We start from the raw sequence: 22,248 nt of genomic DNA on the forward strand, positions 1-22,248 counted from the left end.
AAGTCCATCAAGGCTAAAATCCTCCAACACAAATCTCTGTGTAAAGTCCATGTGCCTTTTGGGAATTGTGTCTCTGCTCCTGCGGATGAACCCGGGGTCGTTTCTTCTCCCTGTGCATTTTTTCATCTGCCACTTTATCCCTCAGCAGGTCTCAACCTTTCATCCTTCTTTTCAATTCAAATTCATTTCAAATCTGAGCGATTTGCTTCCATTTGCCCACCTTATTTAGGAACAATCTGGAAAAGGGAATCTTTGCAAGAGCACTGATCTTTAGCAGGACACTTGGCTGGGAACAGCCCTTCCCTGTGAGAACCAACCATTTACTCCTAACCCCGTTTCCTGTCTCTTAACCCGCATTAAATCTATGAAAAAAAACATTCCTGTTTTATGAGACTTTTATTTCTTCAAGGCCAGAGATGAGAGGCCTTACCAAAATATTTTGACAAGTACATATAGGAGCAAGTGCCTCACCTGTGTATCTCCCAAGAAAAAAAAAAAGGGAAGTTTTATTACTTTACAACTTCGTTTAAGCTTTGGGAAAAAAATCATTTTAACACCTCACATGTAAATCCCTGAAGAATTAATCATCTCCTCTCAACACAAGCAGGGGCACAGACCATCAGGGCTCAGTCTCACACGCCAGGTCAAGCTCCAAACCCTCTGACTGCTCCCCCTTTCTCCCTCTTGCACCAAATCCAGTGCACAGAGAAAAGATTCAACCTGAAGTCTCCCAAGCTTTGCTGCACAGCAGCCTGTGAGAAGAGTAAGAATGATCCAACCCTGGCCTCACTTTTGGAGCTGATTAAATGCAACATAAAGCTGTCAAGGTCCCAAAAAACAGCCCCAGAAAGAGAAGAGCTTTCATTCCTTCCCAGCTACGCCCCAGTAGGAAACCAGGTATCTGGTTTCAGAGGAGAAACCAAGGGAAGAAAGGCAGGACCCTGAACTGGAAGCTTTTCTAGTGTGAAGCTTCTGAAGGTGGCTACTAGCAGAGAGTGAGTCTGGAGCAGGGCTTTGGAAGAACAATCAGAGCAAACATTTCCAGAAGAGAACACACTGGATTAAGTGAAATGAGCCATTTTCACTCTTTCAGGAAATAAAATAGTTCACTTGTTGTTCAGTAACAGCTCTGAAACCATCAATCCATCGAGGCTGCCATGATCCTTCACCTTCATATCTTTGAATCATGAAAACAAAGGCATTTAATGAGAGCCACGTTCATGTCTGGGTTTTTTCCTTTTCTTGATGGACATGTTTTAATCTTATTCTACTCATAACCCACTGAAGTCAACTTACTCTAAATTTCATTTTACTCTGGTGAAAGCACAAAGAATGACTGGAGTAGGAAGCTGCTGGGCTTGTTATTCCTCTCTAGTGGTAGTTGCACCAATATTCCAGGTAACTGCTTGGCAGTGGCAGTGACCCTACTCGGGAGCCCTGTGAGCCTTTTGGTACCTGCTTTACATACTCCCTGCTTCCTCACCACATGTGGGAGGGCATTTTGCTTGACTATCACAAGTCTTGAAACACCACAACAGCCTCTTTTATCATTAAAGAGATCAAAAAGCCAAACATCCCGACTGCACGAAACAGGAACCGTTTCTAACGCGCGATCAAACACTGACACAGAAAGTTTAGATTTTTATTTTTTTTTCCAGAAACCTCAGTGAATTGAGTTCTCACAACAAACCACAAGGAAGCACAATGCACTTGCAACCTCAGCAAAAATGTGAGTTTGCATTTTTGACGGGAGAGTTGCAAAGGAAGCAGAAAGCAAGACCAGCTGATTAAAGCTGCTGCTCCTTCCCAACAGGAAAAAGGCCCGTTGAGCTTGACAAGATTTCCGTGGAAGGTTAAAGGGAGAGGGGAAGAGGGAGCCTTTTTCTCTGGTTTATAAGTAGCTTGTCATCTTTAAATAGAGAAGGAACTAGGCCTGTAGATGACAAGGTGAAGCTCACCTGTGCTTCCAAGGGTAACCTGGAGGGGAACACCCCATTTCCTTTTCCCCATTCCAACAGTTTCATTACACAACGAGTTCTCCTGGTGCTTTTCTCCACACAATATGCAGGCAGAAGGAATTACTGACTGAACTTCTCAACATTTCTCTATCTCACAAGAGATTAAACTCAGCAAATGAAATCTAGAAGAGGAAATATCTTGGACTTGCTGAGACTAACCCAGAAATGGGGCCAAGCCACGAAGTCCTTAATAAATGTAGTTCAAAGAAAAACAGCTACACAAATCCACCTATAGACAGGCTTTCAGCAAAATCCATTCACACCTCTGGAATGTAAAACTCCAACCAGGATTTGTCTGCACTGATATCTGCTCTCCACATCAGCCTGAAGGTAAATATATACATAGTCCAGCTCAGCATGGATCAGAAATATATAAAAAGCCTTTAATATCAAGTGTGAAAATTAACATTAAACACAGGAAGTTCACCAGGCACTTGCATAAAATCTTAATTAACAGTACTACAAACAACATATATAGTTAGATTAGACATTTACTGTAAGTAACATGCATAAAAACTGAGGGTTTGAAAACAGGTATTATTTCAGTCAATGTGTGATCTGTCTCTACAGACATCAATCTACATAAAGACATCCCTGCCTTCCTGCATCACCTCTCAGGGGGGAATACACACAAATACCTAGAGATCTGCTCTCCTTGCTATCAGGCTGGAATGAGAGGCAGGTGATCCCCAGGGACCTGGATTCCAGGATAAATCAGATTCTCGCCAGTCTGCAAAGAATCAGGCAAAGAGAAGGAGCTGCCAGATGCTGAGCAGGGAAGAAGCTCCCCCAGACAGACACCGACACCACACCTGCACACACACAAACACAACCCCGACCCCAACAGGGAGCCAGCTCCTATTTATGGCAAAGAAAAAGGATTCCCATTGCCTGATGCTAAATTCACAGCCCTGTTTTCTTGGCATAGCTCGTTATGTGCACAAATCCAAGCCCACTGTGGTTTAGAAAGTCTCATTTTCCACAGACAGGTCAGAAATTCAGGATAAAAAAAAACTGAGCACAAACCTTCATATAAAAATCAGGAATGTAATCCAGAAAAAAAATCACAGCAAAGGCGTTTTTCTTACACCGGATCCCACACTACCGGAGAAATTTTCTCTCCCGGATTTTTTTCCCCACTCTCTTCATAAATAATTCCCAGAGAACAACTGGCTGACCAGAGGGTATCATTACACCGCCCATGATATAATATCCAACTGCAATACAAACCTTGTTCCCAAATCCAAACAGGAAAAGGGGCAACTGTACATTGTGGTCACTTGGAGGAGAGCACTGAGAGCAGAGAAGCAGCTTGGCACTACACATAAAAGCCAACAAGTAACACACTTATTAGCTCTCTTTCGTTATTGTACAGCAGAGAAAACAGCAATTCATGGGAATTAAACAGCCAAATGAAGACACTGAAATTACCATCAATGCCCTTCCTCAACCTTCAAACTTATTTAGGAAACGAGCTACAAATACAGGTTGGCAAAGGGTTTGAAGAACAGGGTTAAGTCCAGAGGAAAGATTTCATTTCCATTTTTCACAGCTTAAATGCTTGTCTTCTTCAGTGTTATTTCTGAGAAGAGGAAATGGTTCAAAATTCAAAGTTTTGGAAGCTTTCCACTCCCTTTTACAAATGAGAGAACAAGGTCAGCTTTCACAGACAGCAGGTGGCCAAATTATTTCTTTATTTAAAGAGTTAATGCTGAAAGATAATTCTCCTTCAGATTGATGCATATTCATGACTCCCAAGGTTAGATTCTGCAGTGGTTTTACAGTCATGTCTCAGGCTCAGAGAGAGAGAGAGTAATTCCAGCTTGAATGGACATTCAGCCCTAAAAGAGATTTAGGGGCACCAATCTGTTGAAGTTTTCTCCGTGACACCTTTTCCCACTCCATGTCTCCTTAAATCACCAGGAGTTGAGCTCAATGGGGAGCTTATTCCTCAGAGGGCACGGAAAGAGGGGTGAGGAGCAGAGATGTCACATCATCAGGACACGGCAGCACTACCTGCCCACGTTATTTTGGGACCTACCAAGCCAGAGGCGCTGGTGGTGCTTTGACATCCCCAGCTCCATTTGACTTTCCAGCTGGAATTATTGACAGCGTGGGAAGCGGCTGCAAATGTGCTCTGCGGGGCTGTGAGAGGGGCCAGGCTCTGTCAGAGCCCTGAGATCACCGCTAACGATCCCAATCCGACCTGCCCCGGGAGCTAATTTTAGGCTTACGAGCTTTGACAACAGCTCTTTAAAAATAACACCCTCCTTCTCCGGCCGGGTCAAGTGTCACCGACGGTGCCACCTGTATTTTGGGCACATCTCAGCTTCTTTTTCCCACAGCAAAGGGCTGGGTGTGCAGTGAACACCAGAATATTGCAGAATTACAGAGCAGCGTGAGGTCAAGCCATTGTGCACTGAACCAGAAATTCTAAATGCAAATTAATCCAACAGGGCAGTGAAAATACCTCCCCAAACTCTCCAAAGGAATTTGTTCCCCAGGGATTACCTGCTTGAATGAAAGCATTTTGTCAGTTATTCTCACAAATTGAGTAGAAAAATGAATCACCCAATGTGTCCCTTGACTGAAAGGTAACAATCTGAAATAAATTCAGTTTACCGGGTTATACTTGAATAATATTTTAAACAGAGTTAAGGACAGCAGGAGACACTTCCCTCCTTCCATATTCCCTTTTGGAAGGGAGAAGGATATTCAATATTCTTGCCAGAGGATGTGTCTTACGATCTATTACTAATTAGAGAAGTCCAGCCTTGCCCCTTAGGCTGCTTATGGGGTGACAGGCACCTGCTCAGGCCCTCAGAGCTCAGCCTGAGCACAGGAGGGACTGCAAACAACACAGCCAAAAAACCTGCAAGACCACAAAATATCAGCTCCACTCCTTAACCCCAGTGTTTTCTTACAGAACTGAAATTTTTTAAATTCATACTCATCTAGATCTGTGCTCGTGTATCACACTCCATATTTTGGGAAGGTACCTACTGCTAACGACTAATTACCCAATGATTTCATTAACTAAATTAATCTGGCACTTTATTAACATGAGGCAGACGTCACCAAGTGCAGTTTCTCCAACCCACCTACACACCACAGACATGAAACCACATTAATAAATTCAGCAGGCCAAAGGCAAATGCTCATCATGACAGAGATTGGGGGGGGAAAAAAACAGTTTAACTCTCCACGCTACTACTGGTAGAAGCTGAGGGATTAATTAATATTTTTACTTTACAACATGAATTTCTAAGGAGAAGGACTGTTCAAGGAAGAGACACACCTGTGCATACAACCAAAACACTCCTTTTTTCAATCACCCCTGTCCTTACATCCAAAACACTACTTCTTTTCAGTGTGCTGCCTGCCAGCACAAACTACAAGCCTGTAAGGAAAATGGAGATTGATTTAATATCCTACTCACACTCATCAAAGCCCATTCATGGCATAAAATTTCAAGTACCTTCCCTCACAGCCACCAGATTTGCACAATCATCTTGAAAAGTCAACACACTGTCTTAATTCAACTGGCATAACTGGTAACAACATCAGAGTCCTTTAACCCTCAGAAAACTGAGCTACCTGTAGCTCATGAGATGAGACATTGGGGAGAAATCCTCCCCTGGGAGGGTGGGGAGGCCCTGGCACAGGTTGCCCAGAGAAGCTGTGGTTGCCCCTGGATCCCTGCAAGTGTCCAAGGCCAGGCTGGACAGGGCTTGGAGCAACCTGGGCTAGTGGAAGGTGTCCCTGCCCATGGCAGGGGGTGGAATGAGATGGGCTTTAAAAACCTTTCCAACCCAAACCAGCCTGTATCTCTATGCCTAATTAAGTTGCTGTAAAATTGCAAAGCAGGAAAGATATCTCCCAAAATGCTCCATCCCCCCCGCCCCCACTGGAGGAATGTTATGCCCAAACCCCAGGGTTTTACACCAGGATTTGCTGCTCAGCAGTCGGGCTCAGAGAGGAACTGAGGATGTGGCTTCACGTTACACTCAGCTCTCAGCTGGCCAAGGGCTGTTGTGGAAGGCAGAGTCCTGCTCCTGCTGCTCTGCTGCCTGGAGATCTCCGGATGGAATCGCTCCAGCGAGCTGATCCCGCACTCCGGGGGAGAGCTGGGGTTTCTCACAGCTCAGGTCACCCAACCAATTAATCCCAAGGTCACTGTAATTACTTGCAAGTGCACCACAACTAAGGGCAGTACCAGTCATTTCAGCAGTTCCACAGCCCTCTCCCGTTCCGACTCCGCACCGGGAACCTCAGACTGGGCAAGTTCCAGAGGATGGTTCAGCTTTGGGACTTGCTTTCAGCAGGTACCTGAGGCAAGGACTGCAAACAGGGCTTCTGGCAAATCACCTTTTGCTGCCTTAGGAGCACATTAATTCCATTTTGGACAGCCACAGAGGAGGAGGAAATTTGGTCCTCTGCTCTTTCAAAATTAACAAAAGCCATAAAATCTTGGCCCTGCTCCTTTTCCACACTGATTTTAGCTCTGTCCTGCAACACTAAATGTTCAGCTCTCCCTCTTACTCCTCTGTATTTTCTACCTTTTCACACTGTACACACCACACAGTTTCCAAAATCTTTTCCAAACAAACTTACTTCTTCTCCCTCTTCCTATCAGAGCTGTCCAGTGCAGGATCACCACCCTGGCAGGAAAGGCAATTCCAGAGGAGAGGGCACAACCCTGCCTCCAGCAGCCTGGATTTACCCTGGATTCTCATCATGAAACAGAACTCAAGAACACTGAATAATACAAGAATAAGTCACTTTGGTCAACTTCTGTGCTGCCCCAGTTCCTGGTTTTGAGCTGTACTCTAAAGTTCAGCTTTGATGGAAGTGAATCACTTAAAGGTTTAAAAAAAGAAATCAGCACATTTGACATGAAGGATTTTTCCTCATGATGCTGCTTAAAACTTTACAATTCCTTCATTCAGTCACTAATAAGAATTATCCATATTCACAAATGCAATGATTTGCTATTGTTTTATTATTATTTTGTTGATTTGGGGGGAATGAGGAAAAAAAAAAATCTGGCTTGAAGATGCCAGTGAATCCCAAATTCTCCTATGCAGATATACAGGAATTTTCAGCTGTCAGCATAACAATTCCTCAAGTTTTCTGAATCTGTCCTCCAGCAGTAACATCCTACCTACTCTTTTATCTATTTTGGATTTTTAGACAGAAAATTATTTGAGTGGGAGTCAACTTGCTCGTTTCCCAGAGGATGACAAAGACTTGTTACTCAAAAGCATCTGTGCCTGTTCCATCATTAAAGGTCATTTTCTCCCAGTCAGCTCTTGCTGAGAACATGTTATACCCTCTTAGCTTTGCTGCTCTGCAACCAGCAACTCTGCCCATGGCCTTGGGACTCCAGATATCTGGAGTCCACATGGAGAAGACAATACCCACCTCTGGCGTTTCCATAATAGCTGATTATGGCTTGGAACACATCAAACAAAAAGCAAGTAAATCCCCTGGGTAGTGCTGCTCCTCTCTGTACCTCCCAGAGCTGCCTGGTATCTCTGCTCTGGTGATTATTCCTTTAACCACAGTTTTCATGCAAGTCACTGAAAAACATTCTCTGCTTAGATTTAGAAACAGAACACGAAAAGTGGCTTAAAAACTCACCCACTCCATTTTCTAACCTTTTATTTTTTTTTTTCCATCTAGTCCAAATGCACTGAAGAAATCCCAGCCCATTAACATCCATCAGGGAACAGTAATGAATTCATCAATACTCTACAACACACTGAGCTGAATCATTTAGGAGCTACATCTGCAGCAAGGAGGGCTCACACGACCCTCCTCACACTCGAAGAAGGAAAAATGAATGTATTGAGATGACCCTCAATTTTGTTATCCCTCTTGAGAGGGTTGGTGGTGTCTCTCCACAACAGTATTTCCACGGCAATCAAATCCTGCCTGCTGTTGCTCCCCCCCTGGACATCACCTTCCTTTACCAAGCCAAGCTTTGATTACTCTTTTTTTCTACAAATGGCTTTTCCCTGCTCGTGAATGTCCAGGGAAAATATATTAAAATGAGGTTTTAATTTGCAAAAAGAAAAAAAACCCAACCAACAACAAACCCCCTCAACACCAGGTGACTGCAATTGTTACAGTGCCACACACTTGAATCTGATTTTTCTTTGGTGTCTGTTTACAGAGCTATGGAGGGACAAACTTCTTCTTCCTAAACAGTGGTAAGTTCTACCAAAATCAGCCACTCTTGAGAGAAAATAATTATGAAGTGACATGAAAGTTTAGCCACCAATAAAAAAGCCCAAAGCCGAAAAGGGATGGGGAGAAACCTTACCATGGAGTCCAACGGTATTAAATTACTGTCCTCATAACAGAGAAAGGAAAAGGAATTTAATCTTTAAAGAAAATAAATCAGCCTTAATAATATAAACAAAATTATCCCTAAATGTAGATTGGAAACTCCTCTGCTGGCTTTGCCTTGCCCAGGTACACCAAGGCTGGAAGTACCTTGTCCTTGTGTTTACACTCTCAGTTCTAATGGATTCTACTCTAATTAATTCCCAGAATAAAGAGTTTTTTGTTAAGGTGGCCCTTCTAAACCAAGTGCAGTTCATTCAACCCTCAATACCTTTGCTCCCTTAACACAGATGATGTCTCAGAACACATACACATGTGTCTACATATCCTCAACTCCCACAGCTTAATTCAATTAATACTATTAAATCTTTAATGCTTGGCTTCAAAGGCTTTTTTTTTTTTAATTTTTAATAGCTCTCATAGGTTAGCACGAACGTTTTAAGTCTTTCTCCTATATTTTAAATAAACTCCTCTTTTCTTGCCACTTTGATGTTTGTCTTTCTGACAACCCCACGCTCTGCGAAGCCGCCGGAACTTTTGTTTTCAGCAGAACGGTGACATTACAAGCTCCAAAAGATGTGTTAATCACCGAGCTGGGATCAGGGAGGTTTTTTTTTTTCTTCCTCTACCTTCCCTCTGGGCTGGGAGTTGGCACCAGAACCGCTTTCATCAAAACAATGTAGAAACCCGCGAGGAGAGAGGATGCAACTGGAGGGACGGGGGTTGATTTGCATCTGTTTAGCACGGAAGGGGCAGGCGGGGCTTAATTCTCTTTACTCTGGTTTCCCATGAAAGGAGAAAATGCCAAAATCACCATATTTTATTAAAATAGGAGTTTTGACAACAGACTAGCTGGGCTTGATGGCAGCACAAGCCTCATGGCCTCCAAAGGCACATCTGTCTCACAGGTTGGATGGGCACTGGATGCTTTTTTAATTCTCCCTTTCTCTTACTTCAACTACGAGACCTTCCCCACCTTCCCCGGCTCAATTGTTAAGTTCTGAATTGGTGAGATGAGAGACAAAACTTTGACAGCACATTTCAGGCCTTTCTATAAAGTATAAACTAAAGTAAAAAAAGAAAAAAACAACAAACAAGCACAAATTTTCCTCCTCCTTTAAAGTTTATTTTTCTTCGGAATAATAAGAAGAAATCCCTCCTTAAAATAAAACTAAAAATCAGCATTTCCAGGGACAGGAAAGGCACTATAGTATTATATACACTATCCAAGCTGACACACACAATAACAAAAAAAAAAAGATTAAAAATCTGGCTATAAGCCAAAGCATCCAGACACAACTTTGTGTGGCACATAAAGAGCAAAAGTATTCCTGCATTCGGGATGTTCCAGTGTTTTCCTGCATTTACACCTGGAAAGGCAACAGCACTAAACAACCAGGTGCTGTGTTTGGCATCAACTGCCAGTCCCAGATCAACAAATCCCTCACACCTTCAAAGGCCAGGACGTGCTTACACACTTTGCTTGATCCAGATCATCACCTGCGGAACAGAAACCAACCCCTCACAAAGCAAATTAAAAAAGGAATAATGAAGAGAACCTACAAAACTCTCCTGCTGTTCTTCACCTCCTCAACATTTCAGCAGCCTGCAAGGAAAGCAGAGCTCCCTGCAGAGCACCCCCCAAATATTGGACACCTTCAGCTGGTCATGTTCTGACTTTTAAAGCCCATGTAAATACTCTTAGAGGCATCGTAAGTTTGTATTATTATGAAATTAAATATACACAGACACTGTTGGCTGGCAGACAAGACACCAAAATGCCAGTTCAGTGTGTTTAAAGCAGCAGGCTGGGCAAAAGGAGATTATTCTCTAGGTAGTCAAACGTAAAAAAGAGCCAGACATTTCAGTCTGTCCCAGTGTTCCACAAAGGGGGCAGCGATTTGTAAATTTTAAATACAACACTTAAGCAGTTTGGAGACTAAAAATCCTTTGATGATCTACCTCAGTGCTTCTCTGCAATAAACCAGTTTAAAAGTGACTTTGCTGAACTCGAGCTTTTATACTTCAGCTTCTCTGGAAGTTAAGAATTCTGAAAGCCAAGTAAAACCAATTGTAAACATTCCTGTATTTTACTTCCTTATTAAATCTTCCCAAGAGAACCAGTAAACATATAAACACAAATATCTTTCAGAGGAATCATCCAACTACCAATAAAATCTTCAGAAAGCAGCTGTTTGGCTGAAAAAGTATAAAAAACATGGGCTGCATAACAACCACGGCTCAGTGCAAGTTGTCCTGTTCTTCTGAGCAGCAAGTAGAAATTTCTGCCTTTAAAACATATACAAGTTGTAGAGATTCTCAAAAATTACAATATTAAATATTGATTTCTGCTCTGCATTTGCTCACATTAAGGAAAGCACTCGGTGTCACCTTTGCTGATTATCTAAGAACATTCCAACAGAGGCATTATCTTTACTTTCTGAGAAACTCTTCTAAATTGGTAGACAAAGTTTAACTTAATGAACTCTGCTCAACAACAGCAGCAAAAATATAGTAACACTTCTCACTGGCAATAAGCATCCCAAGCCCCTAAAAATAAAAAAAAAACCACCACTGCAAGCAGCAGAACATTACAAGAAACAATCAAACCTCTGCAATAAGGCAGGATGGGCTCAGAAGGCAAATATTTTATTAGATAACAGAACAGAGGCAAGTTTATGCTTTCAAATGGCCATGAGAGAAAGAGTTTTTAATCAAATAATTAAAGTACCTGATCAGAGGCATGTTAAAGATGCACCAGATCTTCCCTGGATCTGAATATTGCTGATGATGCACAATTCAGGAATCTCTGAACAGACATCACCAGTCACATTCCAGCAATGTCACCAAATGCTAGGGTGTTTCACTGATTAATTAGCTAAGTGAATAATTAAAAGCTTTAAAGTCCTGTTTTTCAAATAATAATTGAAGTGCTTTCCTTTACATGCACCATGTGGCAGAGCACATTCTGCATCAAGGAACAGGCATGTTAAAACAGTTCTAAATGGAACTGCAGGATGAGGATTAATTAATGATCTTGAATTCTGGCTGATTTCATAGGTTAGAACAAACATCTCTGCCTTACTGCTGTTGTCACAAGGCTCATCCCTGTCCAAACAGAGCTGAAAGTCAGTAGAAAAGCAGCTTCAGCAGCAATTGGGTCAACAGATTTGGCTGAAGAAATCCTCATTACTAAAAGGAACAATAAATAAATAAAAATCAGGAGAACGACAAAACTAAGATGCTGTTTGGGGCCTGCTCACCCAGCCAGAAACACACCCCAGGAACCTCTTGGGAACAGAATTCCTACAGGGAAACCTGTTAGAGGGGCTCACTCACGACTGTGCCTCAGGAGAGGAAGTTACCTTTACAAATACTCTGGCTTGCCTTTCCCTGAGGAACATCAGAACTGTCTCTACCAGTTATTTCAGGGAGCTTTGTCCCATAAAGGTCTTGTTTGTGGACTGCACAACCCTCACACCGGTGAGCAATTCACTCCTGTGATCAGTCCCCACGGAGCCAGAAGAACTGCTTGAGAAAGAAGGAGCTTTGCCAACCTGAGGGTTGCACAATCAGGGAGAAAAAAAGCACAACAAAACCAGGGAGGGGGATGAATTGCGACTGACAAAAACTACAATCAAGAAAGAGCTGGTGACAGATTGCTATTTAAGTACAAGGAAGTGATTTAAACAGGAGCAGTTGTAATAAGATTATACGATTCTCTATTAAGATTCTTAAAATGTCTTTGTTCTAGCAAAGCTCTGAAAAGACCATTGCCCTTGCAAAGGTTCAGAAACCACTAAATTGATGTTAAGTCTAGAAATTAATATGATTTCAGAGAATAAAGACAAAATTGCGAAAGAACATCCCAGACATCATTAGTGCCTTGCTGCCCGTGCTGACAGTTTTTTTCTAGCAGGGGTACAACGTGTATTGTAGCATTTCTTGGTGGCAAAACTCAAACCCAACCAGAAGCAGGGAGCTCACTCTGCCTGGGTTTCTGCTTTTCAATAATGAAAACTCCCAGGCTGATTTTAGAAGACATCACATTATGTAAGTGACATCTCCAGAAGGGCAGGAAAGTCTCCATGAGGTTACACAGGAGGAAGATTAAATCAATGTCTGGCTGCTGAATTTCAGCCTTGACCCCCAGACTCCACCATAGATCTTGAAGGAGATACCCTAAAACAGCAGCCCCCAAAATTAGCCATTGCTTCTGCAACACTGAAAAGCAAACAAGGCAAGTGAGTCTTCAGATTCCTGTAGGGTGGACAGAAAACACCTCTAGATAAGGTGCCTGGCCTAGTTTTAAACTAATAAGCAGCTTTGAACTTGTAAAAAAAAATTTATGACTTAATTTGTTGAAGTATTGTTCGCTGAGTGCTGCACTAGGAGCATAAAAGAGCAAATGATTCACAGATTAATATTTTACTGGGAGGGATAAGAACAGGAGTTCCTGCTGAAAAAGAACATCCAACCAAGACTTTGGGTCTAAAGGTGATCAAATCCATGTCATAGGAAACGCAACCAGGAGACAAGGGGAGGAGGAACCAGGACTGCTATTCAAATAAACACTGAGCAGATGCACACACGTGCAAAGGACGAGTAGTGATGAGTCAAGAAAGTAGGAGGAGAGAGAGGAAAGTCTTCTCCTGCCTGGGTCACCCTCCAAAACTCTCCTGCTCCTCATGACCTGTACATTTAGTATTTATTATACAGCGACACAACAAGACTCAGCAACTGCAGACAACATGAATAAAACAGCACTGGGAGGAGAGGCAGGAGCTGCAGAAACGTGGAAGGGAACTGCAGAGGTCTCATGCACAAATTTCAACTAATTACTTGAGACAGCTCAGGGAAGTCGACTCCTGACTGTGGAAGGAGAATTATTACTTGCAAACAATTTGTATGTCTGAGGACAACAAAACATACTGTGTTTGAGATTCCTTAAAGCTTTCCCCAGCCACCTCCACCAGAAACACAGATAAGCGGAGCCTCCAAGGCGGAGCTGCATCCAGGCCTGGGCTGGGACTGGTTTTACCCAGTCCCAGAGGTAGAACCAGCTGCACTCCCACTGCCAGTGGGGACCTGTTCATGCCTGAGCTCTGGTTTCCCCACCTGGAAAGAGCTGGATTTTGCAAGCCAAGGCACAGGCAGCGTGAACAGCCCAGGCCTGACCTTGGACACGAGCTCCAGGCACTCGTTAGAGGCATTTCTGTTCACAGCTCTGAGTGATATGAAACACAGAGACACACTATTAACAATTAATGCAATCCAGGGGACTGGTTCTGAGACCAAATCAAGTTCAATTTTTGTAACAATACCAAAAAATGAGCTAAAAATTATATACACAGAAAAAAAAGCATCTCACTAGCATAATGAATCAAAGTTGTATTTCCATGTAAAAACACTCAGTAGCAAAATACAAACCAAATTCTGCAAACACCCCCAGTGTCCAGGGAGACTGCAACCAACAGACATAAAATATTTTCTAATTAGTATAATCATTCATACAAACTCCACTGACAGATATTTACAAGCATTTCGCTTCTTGTGGGTAACTGAACATGTGCACTACAGTTTGAAGGAACTCAAGCTTGGTCCTTTAAGCTACTCTCTCCTTAAAAGCTGCCTACAACCTCTGGTTACCTACCAAACACACCTCAAAAGTGTCTGAGGCAACTATTTTGCCTTTATCAATGGTTTGGAGCCTTGTCAGAAAATCAGGCAAACGCCAAATTTGGAAACCAAAGACAAAACTGTTATTTGCAGAACGATAAATAAGGAATACCAGTTCTTCTGGAGCTCTCTACCTGTTGCTCCACTCACCGAGAGGCTCAGCCACCAAGGTCCAGATCCACCCTGGAGCTCACGGTCTCTGAAGTCACCTGCTCTGACATTCAACCAATTCTGAATCCTTTTCCCTCACAGAACAGGAAAACAACCCTGGAACAGCCACCTAAACTAACTCGGACTTTTCACGGTCTGTTCTCCAGCGCACACCAGCCTGGAACCAACCCGGGGCACTCCAATGCCAGCGGCCCCACAATGAGCCCTGGTAGGTTTTATCCCAGAGGGCAGCATCCATGTTGTTCTCCTCCATGGAGTCTCCTGCCTTCCTAATGAGCAGCCAGGCTACTGAAAAACACAAAAACCTGCTGTTCTTTGAAGCACTTAAGCCAGCAGGATACTGGTACGTCTCGATATTTTCCCCTGCACAGATCAGAGCGAGGCAAAGTGGAAAAAGAACATTACAGGCGTTCCTACAAACCAGGCACATTTCATTTTCTATTAGTGCTATTCCCAAGAGACAATTTAGAGCTCTGCAAATATGGCACTGGAAGACTGGAAAGTTGCTTCCTGAGTACCAGTCATTAAATAAAGATATTAGAGGGACTTATATTCTTCTAGACCAAACAAAACCGACAGTCATTTCCCCATCCTACGTATGAGACCTAAGAAAAGCACAATCAGGAATATCATAACTGCTCTGTAATGTATTTCTCCTAAAACTGATTATCATTTAATGATTTCTCTCTCTTAAAAAAAAAAAAAGAAAAACACAACAAATACCAACCACAGAAGCAAAACACTAATTTCTGTATCAAGAGAGGCTATCAGCATTTTATGAAGTAACAAATTAGGCCTTTGGCATTTCCCAGCAGTGATCCAAGATTTGAGGCTTCTTAAAAGCTCCAAGTTTGAAAGCAATCAAATGGCTGACAGCTGGAACAAAATTAGCATGATTAACCAGTTATGTAAATAATGATGTGGTCAGTCCAAGCTGAATCCATTTCTGCTCCCTGCATTACACTGGACATCAGATGTTTGTCAACTCTTCATTAAAAGTGACTGTAGGAATAATGGAGGTGAAAACCAACGTGAACATCACTGGCCAGGCCACCTGACAGCCAGGGATCTCTCCTCTGGTCCTCACAGGACCACCAGAGAATTCACAGATAGGACTTTTTTAGCCTAAATATTACCCAACACTACTTGTCTCCTACCTAGGGAAGGGAGCAATTATTTTTTTCTAAGGAGAGAAGTCCATGAAAAGATGGAGAAAGACGGAGAGAGGCTATTTGCAAGAGCATGGTGTGACAGGACAAGGGGGAATGGCTTCCCACTGCCAGAGGGCAGGGATAGATGGGATATTGGGAAGGAATTGTGAGGGTGGGGAGGCCCTGGCACAGGTTGCCCAGAGAAGCTGTGGCTGCCCCTGGATCCCTGCAAGTGTCCAAGGCCAGGCTGGACAGGGCTTGGAGCAACCTGGGATAACAGAAGGTGTTATCCCATGGCAGGAGGTGGAACTGGATGGGCTTTAACGCCCTTTCAACCCAAACCATTCCATGATTCTATGATCCTGTTGGCAACAGATTTCATTTCCTAAAGGCTGATATTAATTTTCATCCCTCAGTACATATAAAAGTCAAGCTGCCCTGCAGGAGAACCCTCGTGATGTCGCAGAGTTACTTCATGGCAACAAGGAAGTTACAATCAGCACCCCCAAGTCAAACTTCCTCAAATGTAACCCACAATCAATTCAGCCTTATCAGCATCTGCCTCCAGGAATGCACACTCATGGGTCATTTGTGCTTGATAAAGTTTGATAACTTAGTTAAATATTTAATATAGGAGACATTATCTCTGAAATTCGGTCAAGCTAGTTTACCATTACTTGGAGTTTATAAAGGAAAATTTATCAAAAGTTTTGATTCTTCCCAATAAAACACTGTATTTGAGTTTGCTCAAAAATAACATATCTGAGAATCAGCCAAGACAAACATATTTAGAAGCAATTCCTAAATAGGCTACATTTTACTAATAATATCACCACAATATATTTATATTTCTAATCAAAAATCATTCTAACATCCCACATTCTACATCCCAACAATACGATTTCCTATGACCTTGTGTCTCACAAAACACAGAACACACTGGAATTATGCAAGAGTTCTGTATTACCATAAAACATGTATTTCAGTGGACAGAATAATAAAACTTAATCTCATGGCCTGATTTACATTTTGAACTCCTAAAGTCAGGCTCTACAGCCTGTAACATCTGCAACGCCCTCCCAAGCTGAACTACTCTTTAGACCTCCTGTTGAAAATGGATGTGCACGTAGATAATTCAGAGTATTTTCTTAGTAGGTAAGAACAAGAAATATGTCCAATTGCTGTAAATTTTAAATCTCACTTGGCTTTTCAGCTCAGTGACGATACCACACTTGAGAAGGGGGAGGGAGAAGCATTACACACCCATAAAACTGAGACCAAATGCTACCAATGTTAAAGCCCCGTGGCTTGAAATTCTCGTATTTTAATATTTCAGTATTTATATTAAAGCCTTATGGCTTTAAAACAGGGAGCTTCCATAGCGGACAGGCTGTGATAATTACTGTTCAATACATTTCCCAGCAATAATGCTCAATGTAATACAGCTGGCTGACTACCCAACCCCAATCTGTAGCATCACAGGTACTGCAGGTAATTAAAAAAAATATATATATGTAGATAGATAGACAGATACATAAACAGATAGATAGGTAGATAGAGATATATCACAGACCCCTTGTTAAGGCTGGAAGGCACCTCCGGAGACCATCTAGTCCAACCCCGCTATATAAAGCAGACCTTTAAAATGATTAAAAGCACTAATACACACCTTCCAAATGGCGATATTACTCAAAACAGAATAAAATGACCCCCGCCCCGCCGCGATCGAGGCGAACAGCGCCGGGCCGAGGGGTCGGGCAGGGCGGACCGGAGCCCCCCCCCCCCCCCCCCGGGGCCGCCGCCGGGGGCCCCCCCGCCCCCCCGGCCCCCGCCATCATCCCCCGCAGCCCCGGGAGGCCCATCGGGAGCCAGGCCCAAACTTCGGGCCGCGGGGGCCCAGCCCGTCCCCGCCGCCACCCGCCTGCCCACCGGCGACAACAAAGGGCCACCGCGGCCCCGCCGCCCGCCCCGCGGGGACCCCCGGGGGCCCTTCCCGCGCCCACCCCGCGCCCACCGCGCGGAGGGGATGGCGGGGGGGGGCCCCGCCCGTCCCCCCCCACACCCAGCCCCGCACCCCGCGGGGGCCGCGCTGACCTGCGGGCGCGGGGCGGGCGCGGTGTCCCGGTGTCCCGGTGCCCGGCGGCCGCGGGCTGCGCTTGACACCCACACGCACCATCCAACATGGCGGCGGCGGCCGCGGGGAGGCGGCGGAGGAGGCGGAACCGGCGGCCGCGCGCGGCCCCGAGGCGCGGCCGCGCTGAGGGCGGGGGGGGGAGCGCGGCGCTGCCCGTCCCCTCCTTCCCTCACTCGCTCCCTCGCTGCCTCCCCTCCTTCCTTCCCTCTCTCCGACCTCCGCCGGGGCTCCTCGCAGCCAGACCCGGCGCCAGGGAGGAACAAGGGGGGATCGCCCGCCGGGCAGAACCCCCGGGAGAGGGTCCGTGGCCGCCTCCGAGGGAAGAAGGGTTGGGGAGCCCCCTCAGGGCTCCCCGGATTTCAGGGCCGGGGATCCCCTCAAAAAAACAGAATCAAATAATACAAAATAGCGTCTGTCAGTACAAAATAACCACAGTTACGGATCAGGGAACGCTTTAGAGAGGGTCCGTGACTGCCTCTGATGGAAGGAGAAGGCTTGGGAAGCCCCCTCAGGGCTCCCTGGATTTCAGGGCTAGGAATCCCTCAAAAAGTAGGGTCAAGTAATACAAAATAACGTCTATCCGTACAAAATAACCACAGTTATGGATCAGGGAACACTTTAGAGAGCACCCCTGGCTGCCTCTGATGGAAGGAGAAGGCTTGGGGAGACCCCTCTGTGCTCACAGCTCCCAGGGGAAACATTTCCAAGCCAGGGATCCCCCAAAAATCATGGTCCAATGTGGGCTGGCAGCCCCCGAAGCAGAATCGCAGAATCAATTAGGTTAGAAAGGACCTCCAAGACCATCATGTCCAACCTGTGACCAATCACCACCTTGCCAACTAGACCAGAGCACTGAGTGCCACATCTCGTCTTTCCTTAAACGCTTCCAGGTGACTCCCCCACCTCCCTGGGCAGCCCATTCCGATGTTTCATCACCTTTCCTGTGAAGAAATTCCTCCTACTGTCCAACCTGAGCCTGCCCTGGCACAGCTCCCACTGCCTCGCACAGCGCGGTTACTGCACTTTCCCCCTCCTGCCAAAGACAGCAGTACAAAATAACCACATTTATGGATCAAGGGACACTTTATGGACATATCTATGGATCAGGGATGGAGCTCTTGGATTGCCACACTGGGCGATGAAGGGGAGCTTGGTGGGGACACAGAGGCACGAACGCAGCAGGAGGAGCCGGACGGTCTGGGTGGGTCAGAGCACACGTCCTTCCCCTCTGGGGATAATGACTAAACCTGTGTCCGGCATCGCAAGCTGGAGGAGGTTGGTGGACCCATTGTAATGCTGCCTGAATATATTTGTTCCCTTCGTAAAACTGTGAGACAATTCAAGGAAACGGGACATCGCTGCTCGGGAGACGGTCGGGGTTGGCGTGGGTCAGGGGACAAGCTGGCTCTGTTCGGATCACAGCTGGCTCCGGGCAGTGCTACTGGTTATTTAAAACCCAAATTCCTGAGGAATCTTGCCTTACTGAAGCATGACAAAACAATGGAAAGGTGGAGCAAACTCCAGTTTATGAGGTATTGCTTTAAAGCGAAAGGAGGGTCCAGCCGAGCACTGCAAACTTTGTTGAATCCCAGAATGGTTTAGATTGGAAGAGACCTTAAAGACTCTCTCATTCCAACCCCCTGACATGGGCAGAGACACCTTCCAGTAGACCAGGTTGCTCGAAGCCCCATCCAACCTGGCCTTGAACACTTCCAGGGTTGGAGCATCCACCAGCTCAGCCCTTTTCCCCATGGAGTCGGTATCAAATCTGCCACAGATTTGAGGTTTAAATACAGAAGAGCAGGGACTGCAGTGAAACACGGAGTGAGCTGCAGTAAAAGCAACTTGTTAAGAAATGCTGCAAGTTCCGATGCCTTGAACACCATCTGGGAGCTGGGAAGCTCCAAATCTTCTGCAGCAAGCTGCAATGCTGGCTTAGCTCTTAACCTTGAGCTAGGAGAGGTAGGCAGAATTAAATTCTGGGTGAAAAATATAAGGGATCAGCGCACATCTGATGCTATCAGCAGGAGCTGAAAGAATCCTTCCCCCTTTTCTTCTTTAGAAGGAAACGGCAATGATGGAAGCCCAATGTTTCTGTGCACATTCATTAATCCTAATGATCAGGTGCTGACAGCTCTAAAGAAGGATAAGAAAGCTCTTGGTTAAAATAAAATGGGAAGAACAAGATTGTTCCTGCTGCCTTCTCTCCTGCCTGTCTTCCTTCCAGGTCTGGGCAGACAGCTCTCTGGAGCAGGAGGCGGCTTCCTCACCATTCCCAGCTCCATCCCAGGTGTCTTTCTACAGTCGAAGTGTGCAAATCAGCGAACCCAGCAAAAAGCTCCTGCAGCTGGAACATCTCTGACAAAAAAATCTGTTTTCTATCAACCAGATCGAGCCACTTAGTGTGAGCAAAACAAGCAAGTCAAGTAAAATTACACTTTTTTATTACTATCATTTACATGTTAATGCCTTAAACTGCAGTGTTCCTGCTCCACTGGGCAGGTATCAGAGTGACACAGCTGCACCAGCAGAGATTTGCCCAGGCTGCAAAGGGATGGTCCCTTGAGGAGAGAAAGGACTCACGGCAGTGCATCCGTGGCCCTTGTTTTGCATTAGAAACAGGAGGTCACTGCATTTGTCCTGTGATTTTAAATCAGGACCCGGCGCTGAAAACTTCCCACCCCAGCCCTGCCCCATCCCTCTTTGGAACAGGCTGTACCACACCTTGGATATTGACCCAAGCCACTCTCAAATCCTTCCCAGCCCACAAAGTTTCAGCTGCGTTGGCAGAACCAGAGTTCAAGGCCATGATTTGCAGTGGGAGTTCGGCTCCAGGAGCCGACTGCCGCGGCACCGCCCTCACAACCACCCAGGCAGCAGAGCAATCCACAGGGAGACAGCAGATCCCAGAATCACAGAATATCCTGAGCTGGAAGTGACCCACAAGGATCATCGAGTCCAGCTCCTGGCCCTGCACAGGACAACCTCAAGAATCACAGACACCTTTCACCAGACCAAGTTGCCCAGAGAAGCTGTGGCTGCCCCATCCCTGGAACCGTTCGAGGCCTGGTTGGACGGGGCTTGGAGCAACCTGATCTAGTGGAAGGTGCCCTTGCCCCCAGCAGGGGAGTTGGAACAAGATGGTCTTTAAGATCCCTTCCAACCCAAACCATTCTGTGATTCTACAAATCCCACCATGTTCCTGAGAGCACTGTCCAAACCCTCCTTGAGCTCTGTCAGGGTTGGTGCTGTGCCCACTGCCCTGGGGATCTTGTTCAGTACCTGACCACCCTCTGAGGGTGGATATTTTCCTAATATCCAGCCCAAACCTGCCCTGACGTGGTTTCATGCCATTGCCTCAGGTCCTGTCACTGGTCACCGGGGATAAGACGGTGGCAGTGACCCCAGAGAGTGGGTGTAGAGGGACTGTTGCACGGCAAGGAAAAGCAGGACAAGGAACAGGAGGGTAAGGAGCAGTGCTGCAGTGGGATACCTGCTGTGCAAGAGGCTCTCCCAGTGAAGATGAGGAAGGCACATCCTCCCCCAGCTCCGCCCAGCCACCGCTGCCCTCCCAACCAACCTAGGGAAGAGCAGCTGCCAGGAAGCCACGGGAGGGCCTGTTCCACAGCCATAATGGGAATATCGCCCACACAGCCACTACGGCCACGTGGGGCTGAGCACACCACTAATTAGCTAATGAGTTTGTTCCAAATGTCTGGCCGCGGTGTGAGTGACAACAGGGACAGCACTTGAAAAGCGCCGAACAATGACAAGTGCGTCCGTCCCTCGTCGCTGACCCCAGCCCCGCATTAACAAATAGGTCACAAACGACGGTGCTTTACAGTGATCTAATCCTCCAGCCATATGGCGGCTGCCCGAAAAAACACTGGGAAAACGCTGCGCCGAGGACACCCAAAAAGCTCTGCAAAAAAATCCTAAGGAAAACTTGATAAATATATCCCTGCAGTTTGAAATTTGATTTCCTCGCCCTATTGTTTCTCATTTCCTGAGAGCTGGTTTGGTGGATCGCGTATTCTGCCTCTGTCTCCAGTGCTTGTAAGCAAACAAGACTGAATCTCATTATCCTGATGCATGGCTCTGGCTGTGTGCAATCCGATCTCTAAATCACAGTCATTTTGCTCCATTACTGATTTTCCTTCCCACTCCTAACCTACAGGTCTTCGGAGCAATCAATTCAAAAATAGAGACGAGCATCATCTAATGAAGGTGTGCTTGGTGTTCAGCACTTCAGTCTGCATTAAATAGCCAAGTAAGAACCTGCCTCCTGTCTTGGGAGGTTGGGCACCCTCCACTCACACCAACTCTGGTGGGAGCTGGAGTTTCTCAGCCTTCCTGGGAAGCCACATGCTTTCACATGGGGTAAATGGGGACTTAAGTCCTTAAGTGCCCAATTTGGGAAAATCTGCTAATTAAATAGTCTGGGCAAACACAATCGTTATTGTCCTTAGAGCCAAAGCAGTGAGACGTTTCTCAACAAGCACAGACCCTCCTCAGTATTTTCTGAGCTGTCTGCACATTGCTGACAGTGATAGAGAATATATTCAGATTATACAACTTGATGTTCACCCCGGGTTATTCCCTCCTGGATTCATGAATATTTCATTGAAATATGCAAAGTCTGAGTTACAGTCTTGTCTGCTTCAATTAGACACATGGATCCACAGGGTCTGCAGCCCTACCACATTTAGAGGCTTCATCTACAAGGCAAGGAGAACCAAAATAA

At 45.4% G+C, this 22,248-nt stretch overlaps 1 protein-coding gene across 5 annotated transcripts in view; it reads right to left on the bottom strand.

Moving 5' to 3' along the window:
* EPN2 (epsin 2) overlaps positions 1-17,574 on the bottom strand; it is a 42,345-nt gene extending 24,771 nt beyond the window's left edge. For 3 of the 5 annotated variants that reach the window (XM_027683812.1, XM_027683813.1, XM_027683807.1), the window contains exon 1: positions 17,465-17,574. The gene's annotated coding sequence lies outside the window, so the exon portion shown is untranslated. Of the gene's footprint in view, positions 1-2,656; positions 2,733-13,487; positions 13,509-17,464 lie in introns of those variants that run through there. The other 2 variants (XM_027683811.1, XM_027683809.1) reach the window with 2 other exon arrangements.
* Between the last annotated feature and the right edge of the window lie 4,674 nt (positions 17,575-22,248).

The sequence above is a fragment of the Neopelma chrysocephalum genome, unplaced genomic scaffold, assembly GCF_003984885.1.
Source record: "Neopelma chrysocephalum unplaced genomic scaffold, ASM398488v2 Primary Assembly neopelma1_65, whole genome shotgun sequence".
NCBI lineage: Eukaryota > Metazoa > Chordata > Aves > Passeriformes > Pipridae > Neopelma > Neopelma chrysocephalum.